Source organism: Dipteris shenzhenensis, chromosome 30, assembly GCF_047967505.1.
Source record: "Dipteris shenzhenensis isolate YYH24624 ecotype China chromosome 30, Dip_SZ_1.0, whole genome shotgun sequence".
Classification (NCBI taxonomy): domain Eukaryota; kingdom Viridiplantae; phylum Streptophyta; class Polypodiopsida; order Gleicheniales; family Dipteridaceae; genus Dipteris; species Dipteris shenzhenensis.
In genome coordinates, this window is record NC_141625.1 from 34832957 (window position 1) to 34846743 (window position 13787).

The window sequence follows — 13787 nt, forward strand, 5'->3', positions numbered from 1 at the left end:
CTCTCAGGCTCACATTGGCAAGTTTTCGGGATATTGTCTCTAAGATCAAAGTAATTGCCAAAAGACGACGAATCAATGCTAGATTAATGAATCCAATTTTCTTTATTTATCTGGATCCAATGGAGCTCTTGTTTGTCTGCTTTGCTGGAATCGAAACTGATCAACCAAAAAGTAATTGATAAATGTCCAAGCCCAAAACAAATGCATGTTTTAAACACTCAAAGCTCCTTTTGGCACATGCATTGATTAGTTCTTAAATTGCTAATCAATTCACCTTGCGTACTTGGATTGGCTTTTGAAATTTTGGCTAAGTCTTAACCCATGGCTCGAAAATCTTCCATCTCCTCCTTTCATTCCATTGACCTTTCATCTCCTCCTTCCTCCCAAAGCTGAACTTCCATCTCCTCCAGTCCATAGACCTTCTATCTCCTCCTTCCACCTCTTGTCTTTCCATCTCCTCCCCACTCAAAGCCTACCTCTTGTCTTTCCACATCCTCCCCTCTTCAAGCCTGTATCCAAGAGCTCCTTTGTGACTTGTGGTAGGCTCTTCTCTTCCACTTTGCCATGTGTCTTTCCCACATGTGAGCCCTACCACTAAGCTATAGAGTGGAAGAGTATCTCTAGTGCTAACTAAAATACTATAAATGGTCCCTCTTCCCCCTCCCCCTTTAGTAGTGCCTTCTTCTTTAAAGCCCCCTTCAAATGGTCCCCATTCCCCCTTCCTCTTTAGCAAGTGCCTTCTTCTTTAATGTTCCCTTCTTAAGTGGTCCCTCTTAATTGAAACTAGTGTTCACATCAAACATTTTTGGGAACAATTCAAAAAACCTCTAAGCTCATAAAATTGGAGATAGATTTTCGTAAATTTAGAGGTTTTCACACAATTTATAACTATATTTGCAAAAAAAGTGCAGGTTTTTGCGACCTCCAAATTTATTTTCTTTAGGTCAAAATCAAAATTCTTCCATTCACCTGACACTAAACCCCGGTTTTTCGTGAACACGGATTGAAACTCCTCCCTCCCCCCTTATCCCTTAGTTTAATCATGCCCCTTGAGACCCCTCTTCTGGAAATTTCAATGTATGGGGGGACATAGAGGTTACTAGAGAAAGATTTGTTCGGTAGGGGCACATATTATGTGAGTGTGATTTGCGTCATGTGTGGATATGGGTAAGACTAATGTGATGATTATGTATGTTGCTGACTCATTTTAGCACGTGCAGGAGGTGCAGCCGCTTGTGTGCCTGTGTGTGCGCGCAATGCGACGACAGGAAGCTCTCCGACATCACTGCAGCCCTGGACAAGCTCCTCGTCAGTATAAGCTCTGTCCTTGTCGAGATATTGGCCGATCGTATCGAACATCCCTGCCTCGTCGCTCCCGAACTGCCCACTTCTCTTGTTAGGATGGCGGAGAGCGAGTCGGAGGTGATGGAATTTCTTAAACGGGATTTTGGAGGAGTACGCGTTGTGGGACTCCACGGCGAGGGAGGAATAGGCAAGACGACTTTGATGCGGGTCGTTGAAGCAAACCTTAGATCAGAAGCTCCAGGGTTCAAAATAGCCTTTGTGGAGGTAGGGATGTGTCCACAAAATTTGAGCGACCTCCAGCAGAAGTTATACACCCAACTGCGCGACGGCAGCAAGGAACACTTTTCCAGCAAGGCTCAAGGAAGAGCTGCCCTCAAAGATTTTATGCATACACTGAAGAATCAAGATAAGAAGATTTGCATATTTTTGGACGACGTCTGGAAAGTTGAGCACCTGGTGGAGCTGCTGCCCCAACGTCAGGTTTTGCCAAACGTGCTCCCCCGTGGGAGCTGCCTTCTCATCTCTTCTCGCTCTGCAGATGTGTCGGCAGAGCTTGCTCGCATGTGCTTCAAGACCCAGCAAGAACAAACCGAGGGCTACCTCGATCATCGGTTACATCTGCTGTCTCCGCAGGATGCCGAGCATCTCTTTCTTCTAAAATCTTCGAGGGAAGGGGAGAAGAAGCCACTGCAAAGGGATGATCCGCTCGTGAAGGCCATCGTTCCCCAATGTGGTGGGCTTCCTTTGGCCCTGGCCGTGTATGGCTCCTACTTCAGCGATGAGAATAGGCGAGAATGCGACACGTGGAGGAGTGTGCTTCGGCAGCTGGAACGAGCACGAGACCTACCCTCCGCAGAGCAAGAGGTGTTCCAGAAACTCAAGCTCAGTATCGGTTTCCAGCCCCCGAGGCTTCAAGATGCGTTTCTTGATGTCGCCCTCTACCTTCGCGATGATAACTTTGAGGCGGCGAAGCTCGTAATGGAGGAGGAAGACGACCTCGATCGTTTGGTTGACCAATCACTCGTCACCAAGAATAGATGGGGGCAAGTGGAGATTCATGATCTGTTTCTTGTTGTGGCCAAAGAAATGGCGACGGAGAGAAACATATCGTTCGTGAAAGAAACGCGTGGAGGCGAGCAAATAGTCGAGCTACTTTCACACTCGCAGGTCACCTACTTTCACACTCGCAGGTCGCTTTCGCAAATACTGTGTTAACAAGAGTAAATGCATGAATAACCAACTATTTGTGTTAACAATGAGGATATTTTTGTAGGAGCCGGTCTCAATAAGAGCTTTTCACGAGGAAACATGGTGCGAGTATGCAAGGAACAGCTATCCTTCGATTCCTCGAATACAGGAGGTTCGGTACCTGCAACTGGACTCAACTCAGGGCCATTCGCTAGTGAACCAGCGCAGGGAGTTCAGTCTTATGATCACTAAGCATTGCCACAAGCTAAGGATGGTACGGTTAGAAGCCGACGGCAGCCTATCACAGGAGCAACTCTCTTGGATTGCGAATCTCACACAACTAAGGTCTCTGTATGTGAAGGCCGGCAGCTTTGCAGGCATCTCAAAGGTACGTTCATAAGCATTCCTGTCTGTCTCTAATTGAGAATTTCGAAAGTAGGGAGGGATGGAGCATCTTGAATACTTAAAGCGCTATGAAAGTAACATGCTAAAATGGTGTTCATGTTATGATACACGAGATGTATGAGACTGCAGAAAACCTGATATAGTGAAAGGACAGCTTTTCAGAAATCTTTGCCTAAGTCAATAAATACCTGAGGCTTTGATGGTCAGTCTTGACCATGAATTCAGCCCCACACAAACAGTGTTTCCATATGGTTAGGACATGAATTACAGCCTATAATTCTTTCTCATAAACAGTCATTCGGACCTTGGCATTATGCAATAGTTGGCTCTCAAAAGCTACTACATGACCCTCTTGGCTTAGGACAGCACCTATGCCTTCCCCACATGCATCACACTCGATCACAAAAGGTTTATGCAAATGTAACACAGGGTCGCTGCTGATTGCATCCTTTAGCTTTTGAAAGGCTTCTTTCTGCTGTTTCGCCTTTTAAATGATTCCTTTCCTAGAAAGGTTATGTAATGGCAATATAAGCAAAGCATTTTGATGAATCGCTTGTAGTACGAGCACAGACGAACAAAACTTTTGACTTCATGCACGGAAGTCAACTCTGGCCAACCTTAATGGCTTGTATCTTTGTAGGATCATACACACTTCAGCCTTTGACGCAATATGGACCAGATAGTGAACTTCAACTAGAAAGAATTCACTCTTCTACCATTTATGTAGAGCTAATGGTTCTTGAGCTCTTCAAACACAATGGCTAGTGCTTCCTATTTTCAGCCTCATTCTTGGAAAACACCATAATATCATCAAAGAACACCTCAGTAAACTTCCTGTGTGCTCTAAGAGTCTGATCCATTCAATTGAAGGTAGGTGCATCGGTGAAACGTAAAGGTCATCACTAAGTACTCATACAATCCGGACGTGGGAAGGCTATTTTATGTATGTCCTCTAGGACTATTCTATCTGATGGGAGCCACTGTAGCTTTTCTCAAGCTTTTAACAAGACTTTGCTTAAGGATCCTTGGTAGTGTTTCGAAGAAAGAGGGCTTTGCAGGTAAGCGGAGTATGCTGAGAATGAGGGCGGAGATTTGCAGGGGAAAAAGGCTGAGAAGGGAGTGGAGGTCTGTGTGGAAAGGAGGCTGAAGCTGGAGTTAAGAGCTGGGAGAAAGAGGAGTTGGGATCTCCGTGAGAAAGGGGGACTGAAAGGGAGGCTGAGAACTGCGTAGTATGGGAGCTGTAGAAGGCTTTGTCGTGCTGCTACAATCTTCCTTGTTTCTTTGTCCTTTGTAAGGAGCAAAGCCACAAGGTCTTCAAAAGGAGTAGCTGCCAAGACTATGCTCAAAACCGGGAATACCTCTCATACTCTTTGTGAGTACTGCTATCGTATCTTCGTCATTCTGGTTCACACTCTAGGGCTATTCTATCTGATGGGAGCCACTTTTGTGATCAATGCATATTATCAGTAAAAGCATCATCAAAGAGAAATAAGGCATCATCAAAGAGGAATAAGGCATCATGATTATGTCGCTTTTCTCAAGCTTTTAATAAGACTTTGCTTTAGGCTCCTTTGTAGTGTTTCGAAGAAAGAGGGCTTTGCAGGTAAGCGGAGTATGCTGAGAATGAGAGCGGAGATTTGCAGGGGAAAAAGGCTGAGAAGGGAGTGGAGGTCTGTGTGGAAAGGAGGCTGAAGCTGGAGTTAAGAGCTGGGAGAAAGAGGAGTTGAGGCTGAAGCTGGAGTTAAGAGCTGGGAGAAAGAGGAGTTGAGATCTCCGTGAGAAAGGGGGACTGAAAGGGAGGCTGAGAACTGCATAGTATGGGAGCTGTAGAAGGCTTTGTCGTGCTGCTACAATCTTCCTTGTTTCTTTGTCCTTTGTAAGGAGCAAAGCCACAAGGTCTTCAAAAGGAGTAGCTGCCAAGACTATGCTCAAAACCGGGAATACCTCTCATACTCTTTGTGAGTACTGCTATCGTATCTTCGTCATTCTGGTTCACACTCTAGGGCTATTCTATCTGATGGGAGCCACTTTTGAGATCAATGCATATTATCAGTAAAAGCATCATCAAAGAGAAATAAGGCATCATCAAAGAGGAATAAGGCATCATGATTATGTAGCTTTTCTCAAGCTTTTAATAAGACTTTGCTTTAGGCTCCTTTGTAGTGTTTCGAAGAAAGAGGGCTTTGCATGGAAGTGGAGTATGCTGAGAATGAGAGCAGAGATTTGCAGGGGAAAAAGGCTGAGAAGGGAGTGGAGGTCTGTGTGGAAAGGAGGCTATCTTATCTTCGTCATTCTGGTTCACACTTGAGGCTAGCCAGTTGTTGGACAAGAGATCCAAATTCGCCAAGTGGTCACTTAGCTCGTCATCATCACTCATCTTAAGGTCATAAAGTATCAACTTCAAAAAAAGAATGTGATCTTATTTCCAAAGATACCTTCAAGTCTTTCCCAGATTTGCTTTGCAGTAGACCTGAGATCGGTATAGTGTACTAGAGAATCAACAAGTCCAAGCCCAATGATGGCTATGGCTCTTTGATTGATTTTCTTCATATCTAAGGTGGTTCCTCTCCGGTAACAACCTCCCAAAGTCTTTCTCGCATGAGAAGTAATTGCTTCTTAGTTTGCCATGTGGGAAATCCATTACCATAGAATTTCTCCACGAGTGATGCACTAGATGATAGTGCCATGATATCAAAATGCAGCCTCAAACAAATGCTATCAGTTGAAGAAAAAAGAGAGTGAAGCAACACGGGCATCAATCAAGCCAAATCGACCTGAAGTAGCGGATATGTTCAGGACAGATCAGGGTGAAATGGTAGGGCAGATAACATACATGTGGTTCGCCAGATGACTTAAATGTGTTACCGTCCCCATGAATATTTGCACTCGTGGAACTATTAGTGAACGGACGGGATCTTCCTTGTTTTTCAAATATATATTTACCGATTTTGTCTCCCAATAATATCTCAACCACTAAGCTTTTCTCTCTCTACCTTTGTGAATAGATTGTGAATTAAGAAACTTAGATATATTTTCCCATACAATCTTTGAATGAGCAGTTCTCATCCCACTAGCATAATTGTCTGTGATAGCATTCAACAAAAAACAATCAATGACTGGCTATTTTGTTTGTGTGGTAGTCTTTTCTTGATTTAGCACTGAGTGTACTTATATAGACATCGATATCTATTGTTAGATTATGTAATTAGTGTTATATCCGAATGTCAACCGTGTGGAAAATTCCATGAAAGAACGTATATTAAGAATCATATCCCCAAATTACACCCCAATTGGAAGATTACTTATATATGTATCAAACAAGCAAACACTTTCATCAAAAACACTCCGTCACTTTTGTCAATAATAGGTGGAAAACTCCATAAATATTTGAATAAAGCCTAAACCCACTAAAAATGTTGTTCATGTGCTGCTAATGTATGCTCACACATGCACATCATCTGGTTTGTCTTGTTGGTTTTGGGATCACTCAGTGAAACATAAAAATGGGTCAAACATGCAACCGGTCTTTCACACATTATCTGGTTATCTTGTGTATTGGGATGCTTTCCACTTATTTATGCACAGGAAAAACAATACCTATGATAAAAGTCTTAAGATTTATTGATTGTACTTCTGAAATTTGATGAGAATTTGTGATTCGCAGATTCTCTCTCCGCTCCGGGCTTTCACAGTCATTGTTGACAAAGAGATGAATCGTTACATGCATCACGATATCCCGGCCTCGCTCCTCCAACCCTCTACTCTCCGTCAGCTCCACCTCAATGGATTCCACGACAAGCTGTTGCCATGCTGGATCCAGCACCTGAGCTCCTTGGCAGAGCTGGACCTCTCCGGGTGCACCGGCCTCGCAGTACTCCCGAAAGAGCTCGGGCAGCTGGGCTCCTTGACATGGCTGGACCTCTCCGGGTGCACGGGCCTCGCAGAACTCCCGAAAGAGCTCGGGCAGCTGGGCTCCTTGACACGGCTGAACCTCTCCAAGTGCACGGGCCTCGCAAAACTCCCGAAAGAGCTCGGGCAGCTGGGCTCCTTGACAGGGCTGGAGCTCTCCGGGTGCACGGGCCTCGTAGAACTCCCGAAAGAGCTCGGGCAGCTGGGCTCCTTGACATGGCTTGACCTCTCCGGGTGCACGGGCCTCGCAAAACTCCCGAAAGAGCTCGGGCAGCTGGGCTCCTTGACACGGCTGGACCTCCCCTGGTGCACGGGCCTCGTAGAACTCCCGAAAGAGCTCGGGCAGCTGGGCTCCTTGACAGAGCTGGACCTCTCCGGGTGCACGGGCCTCACAAAACTCCCGAAAGAGCTCTGGCAGCTGGCCTCCTGCACATGGCTGGACCTCTCCGGGTGCACGGGCCTCACAGAACTCTCGAAAGAGCAAAGAGCTCGGGCAGCTGGGCTCCTTGACCTTGACAGCAGGGCTGGACCTCGCCGCCTCAATACCTGAGCAGTAGCGCCGACTCTATAGCTCCTGGAAGCAGCTCACGACGTCTTGCCTTTGTCCATGTGAAGAGAATTATAAGCAAAAATGTGTATCTCTAAAGGAGTACTACATGATGTACAAATATCTTGTTGAAAGTAGATTTGTAGAAGGCCTTGTCATTCTTTCGCTTGCACTTTGCTTCCTCTTACTTCATGGTCTCATTGTCCATGTAAAAAGAGAATTATAAGCATAAATGTGTTCATTTTATGTCTAAATTAGGACATTGCATGACTCACAAATATCTTGTTAAAAGTGGACTTGAAGGCCTTGAACCAAATATGATCTCTTCAAAGAAATTTCCTTATGAAATTGAGGATATCCGAACCAAATATGATCTCTTCAAAGAAATTTCCTTATAAAATTGAGGATATCCAAACCTCGACATTGTGTTGAACCAAATATGAACTCTTCAAAGAAATTTCCTTATGAAACTGAGGATATCCAAACCTCGACATTGTGTTGAGATATACATATTGATTATGATGATGAGAAACCAATGATCTCTTTTTGTTTTTGTAGGAAAAGAAAAATAGAATTTATATAAAAAAAGGAAAAATACAAAAGGATAAAAACATAGCTTGACCAGTTGTCTATACGGACAAAATCGATTTGGAGCTGAAATATTTGGTGAGCCCTAAAACTGATTTGGAGCTGAAATATTTGAGGAGCCCTAAAACTTGTTGCTGAACCTATGAGGAAAATCAAGAGGTGCTTTGTAGTGATGGAAGATTCCAAGGTTGCGAATTCTCCATGTGTTGTAAATCACTTCAAATCTAACAAGATTCTAGAGTTGCAGTTGGGAGTCATTCAAACGACCTCTATCGCCAAGAAGGGCTATGTCCTAGGAGAATCACACATGTATTTGAGCCCTAGCTAGCCATTTTAGTGTGGCTCCATAATCTATGGACCACAATACAACTCCAAAATAGGGGAAAGTGTGTTTCGAGGCTAACTTTTGTAATGATTGTCAGGATTATCAAGTTTCTTTATAGTGCAATGATAATGTATGGGAATCAATTCAATTGATATGGCAAGTCTCCTATGGCACAATTTGCTAAGATGTGCATCTTGATTTTGATGACCCGTCAATGTTATGGAAGGTGTATGTTGTTGTGCAGTGAGATGTTGCTCATTGCTTTCATCTTGTGTAGCATATTATCACCCATAATTCAATTTCCACTTTCCACAGTTGTTGTCATCCAATTTTTTGTTCTGACCCAATAAAATATTATGTCATGAAAAATTTCCATTGTTGTAATGATGTTGAAAAGATCCGTTCGTGCTTATGAGATTCCCAAAAGTGTACATGTTGACACAAGAAGGATCTCACTAAAAAAACTCATAATTGAATGTTGGAGTATTAGTTTTATTCAAGCATGGTTTGAATAAGGATTTTTAAAGTTTGGGAGAAATTGGAGATGCTAGTTATTTTAAGATTGAAAAACAAAGGTACCTAGGATTGCTTTGCAAATTGTTGAGCATGTTTTGAGTAAGAACCCTTACTGTTGAAGAATGTGTAAAGATTGGAATTACTCCAACATAGTGCGTTGTCCAAGAAGGCCCTCAATTATGATTAAATTTTGGTGCCATTTAATAAGTGTTTTTTCAAAGGATATAACAAACTCTGAGAATGATTTTGGTCCTTGAAATTTCTTGCTCCTACAAATTTGAACGTGGCCATTCTTTCTCAACTTTATTTAATCATGGTTTGATATAGAGGATCTTTTTTGTTTGAAGCACATAATTTCCTTTGGATATTGTACTTTTAAAAATGTCAAATATGATCTTAAAGAGGCCTAATGAAGCTTCAAATTTGCTTTGATGGCTTTGAAAAAGATTACAAAAGATGGCCTAGGCAAATCCTTTGAAGTTTTGGAATAGATGTTAAAAGGCTTTAGGATATGGCGTGGAAATTGATCTTTTAGAGACCCTTAAAGGGATTTAGATATGGGCTTTAAAAACTTTTAAGAGGTCTCTAAACACCTTGGGAAAAGATCTTCAAAATGTGCTTTAAAGAACTTTTAAGAGGTCTCTAAAAACCTTGGGAAAAGATATTTAAAACGTGTTGGAAAAGACTTTGAATTGTCTTTGAAAATGCTTTGAAGAGGGCCTTTGAAAGAGGCTTTGATGGCTTGGAAAAGCTTCAGAAAGGGCCCTAGAGAAAGCCTTGCAACTCAAAACTTTGTTCAAGGAAAAGAAGGGGGCAAAAGTAATTTATTACAAGTAGCCATGTATTAACATAGGCTAGGATAAAGCAATGTATTGCAACGTCATCAAGATAAAGTAAGGTAATCGATCATTTGCCACATGAAGGATGTACGAGAAGTATACAGTTTGTGCCACATGATGGATAGGCTACCACGTGGCTTGTCTTCTTTGACTACTCTCCTTTGGCTATCCAATCATTGCCAAACAATAAGACCTAGTTGTGTGAATGTTCATTGTTGGAGACTACTCTCTTGGTTTATGGATAGACTTACTAGAGTATTGTTGAGTGTGTGGTGAAGGTGGGATAGAAGAGGATGGCTGTGTCACACCATGATTTATCTAATTTTGTTGCATATAATGAATCCATGAATATGAGTCATTTTTTGGGTTTTTGGGCATCTTTATATCTAAATGGATCTATAAGAATAGATATTTTTCTTGTCAAGAAGCATAATTATGAGGCATCAATCTACTTTTCTTATGGAGCGTACTTATGGTGCACAATTTGAAGAAATCAGTAGCTTGGATGTGTATTATGAAGCACATACCTTAGATCTGTATTATGAGGTTGTGTCCTCTAGGGAGTAAATAGGGGGCTCTAGAGGAGTAGTGCCACATCAGCACCTTATTCAACTGACTGCTACATCATCAGTGATTGGCCACATCATCATCCGACCATGTCATCATGACATGTGGTAGTGCCATGTCATCTGCCCAATCAACATCCATGTCATCAGTGCTACACATACACACAACATGTGAACACACAGTGCCACATCACCATGTGCCACATCATCTTTTTGACCATTCCCCTTGGACAAAGTTTGGCACATATTTCACATGGCCATAACTTTTGATCCAGAGGGAATTTTGCGATAGTCCAAAAAGCAAAAATGCCGCCAAATCATGCTCTACGCACTAAGCAGCTTGAATCTACATTTTGGATTATCCATAGGTAAGCATCATTGAATCCTCATCATTGGAACCACCTCCTGATCCATTGCAGCGCATCCAGTACATAAAATGAACGAACTAAAACTCATTTTGCTACATTTGATGCTTCGACATGTAGTCTAGCTCTAGACTAGTGCATCCATAGAGGGGATTCAACTCCACCGTACTGAGGATTAAGAGTTGGATCGTTCACTTGCAGGTGATTAGAGAAGGATGAACAATGGGCTCTTCCAATCATGTGAGCACCTAACAACATTATCATCTCATCTTGTGATAGACCATGCGAAAGGAAGACCTGCGTTAGAATTGGGGTGGTGAACATTGGCAATGGCTCCTACAATGCCTATTAGTAGATGTTGGCTCCACAACAGCGAAAACCTCCATCAACACAAAGCTCCATGGCAACTAGCTAACGGCACTTCTCCTGCGCTAGCTACAACAGTGCCACCATAGCCTAGTTCCACCAACGACATACTTATGTCCACTAGCAACGATGAACTCTCGACAAAAGCCAGCAGTAACTTTCTATCACCGACAGAGGCAACCTCTGGTAGCTAGCACGACACAGGCAAACAGTGATGGTGCGTCGCTCCCCCATGCTTAGCCTAGCCTATAGCAAGCTCAAGGACATGCAACAATGCCTCTATCATTAGCTGTGACCACAACAAAGCTCCCAGCTCCATCTCTTAAGCAGCCCCTCCACAACGTTGCAAGCGACGTCAACAGACCCTTCACCGAATTCCAACGCTCCTTCCTCAGCTTATCTACATCACTCACGTCGATCTCAACAATGTTTCTTTGTCTTCAACTAAAGTAGAATATAGAGCACTCACTATAGGTGCATGTGAGCTATATGGCTTAAATGACTATTGTCAGAAACAGAGTGCTTTGATGAATCAAAGCCAACAACAACATACTGTGATAACCAATCGGCTCAAGCATTGGACAAGAATCCAATATATCACTCCAGGACAAAGCATATTGATGTCAGAGAGCACTTTATCAGAGAAAGAGTGTTACTTAGTGACATCACACCATAGCATTGTGATAGATGTACCACACATTAGCATGGATCAGCCCACAGTTTTTTGATCATGCACATTTGATTGTAAGCCCTCAGCATGAGGCATATTTGATAGTAAGCCCTCAACATGAGGCACATTTACGGATAAGCCCTCAGCACGAGGCAATCCCATCTACATCAGCATAGTATGATTCCAGTGATACATAGCCACTTTCGTTCACTCATGGATTTGACTCCATTTACTGTCACGCCGGATGATGCATAGAAACAACACAAGTTCAATTATGGTCATGTAGATTTATGGAAGGTAAGTCCTCGATATGAGGACTTACTCTTGTGCCTCAATCTCCCCGTGCTCACATCTTCTGCCACTTGTGGAGATACATGCCACGGTGCATTCAACTCTTCAGGTGATTCCATTCTGGCATCCATCATTGAGGCTTTCACCTTTGACACAGAGCATATCTTGGACATAGTTTTTGTTAACAGTATAGATCAGCAGATTAGTCTTCAGGACATTCCAGTATTGGCTCAGTCATGTTGCATTGCACCACCCTTGGATCCAGTGATCACCACCTCTTTCAATCAACATATCATTCCTTGGCATGGGGATATTTATGCATCAATGTAGTCCTGCCCGAGTGCAGTGAACATCATCAGGTTCAGACATAGTGCAACCTGGAGAACCTCAGTGTTTTAGCATGCACTTATGGCTGTCGTATATACAGTCCATACTTAATGCAGATTAGTGGTTGGATCTAGGACTTTAGATCAATCTCTACGTCTGCATTTGGTACCTCATATGCCTCAGGGAGGCCATATGATTTTTCAGTGGCATTCTAGGCTTCTAGGCCTTACTACTGTCAGCTCCACCTTGAGCCTTTGACAGATGCTACATCCCATGCCAATGGAGGTTTAGCATGCACACAGTAGATGTCGTTCAGCTCATGCCAGTTGAGCATACAGGTTTGACCGGTTGTTGTACCTTGTCTGTGTTACGGGCCTTTTCTTTAGCAGAGCAGAATATCATACCTGCATCTACAGCCCCCTATTTTATGCAGCCCCTGGATCACTCTGCCCACACCGACTATGCGGTCTTCTTCAACCTTGCATCATTTAACAGAGATTATCCACATGATGGATACGCTATCACGTGCCTTGTCTTCTTTGACTAATCTCCTTTGACTATCCAATCATTGCCAAACAATAGGATCTAGCCTTTGTGTGAATATTCTATATATTGCAGTTCTATCTTCACTGACAGTTCACACATCAATGTTTTGTAGTTGATTCAGACAGTGAAGAAAGCAAAGCATAAAAGTTGTATGATCCCATCAACCGCAAGGTCATTATCTCTAGGGATGTAATGTTTGATGAGGAATCAGAATGGAAAACCTCAAATACACAAGAGATAGACACACTGATTACTCAGGGCTCTATAGAAAAGGTTGATGATGAAGAAGAGCAAGAATTTCCAGAAGCACTCAAGAAGAGCCACATCAACTCAGACGGTCTACTAGAGACAGCGGACCACCAGCGAGATTGACATATGCTCAGAAAGGCAAAGCATTTCATGTTCAAACCACTAACTATGCTCTTATGACTATGTCATAGTAGCTAGTCCCTGCTATGCATGATGGAGTTTATGGTTTTCAACCTTGTGAGTGACTCTCATGAGATTGAAACTGCACTATGTTGTGTTTTTAGAGGATGAGTTTGGGAATGTTCCTGGATTCATCTAGGTATATGGCTACAGAAGCACCAATGTACTTCAAAGATGTTGACAAGCCAGAATAGCAAACTGCTATGAATGAAGAAATGGTCACTTTCTACAAGAATACCACTTGGGAATTATGCGACCTTCCACCAGGAAAGAAGGCCATAGAAAACAAATGGGTATACAAAGTGAAGTACAATCCAGATGGAAGCGTTGAAAGATACAAAGCCAAACTAGTTGCAAAAGGATTTCCTCAGTAATATGGTCAAGATTATGATGAGACTTATGCTCCAGTAGCAAAGATGGATTCCATACGCTTCTTGATATCACTAGCAACACTCAGCAAATGGAATGTGTACCAGTTCGATGTCAAGAATGCTTTTCTCAATGGTTATATAGACAAAGAAATCTACCAGCAGGTTATGTTGAACCACGAAATAAGAATCAGGTTTGCTATTGGAAGAAAAGTCTCTACGACTTAAAGCAAGGAC

General features: G+C 42.8%; 1 pseudogene across 1 annotated transcript in view; it reads left to right on the forward strand.

The window, feature by feature from the left end:
• The window catches only part of LOC147882028 (disease resistance protein Roq1-like), a 30278-nt pseudogene extending 22876 nt beyond the window's left edge, over positions 1-7402 (forward strand). Inside the window, exons 3-5 of the transcript XR_015543967.1 lie at positions 1221-2472; positions 2579-2881; positions 6563-7402. The product of XR_015543967.1 is annotated as a disease resistance protein Roq1-like (transcript). The remainder of the gene's footprint in view (positions 1-1220; positions 2473-2578; positions 2882-6562) is intronic.
• The last annotated feature ends 6385 nt before the right edge of the window (positions 7403-13787 follow it).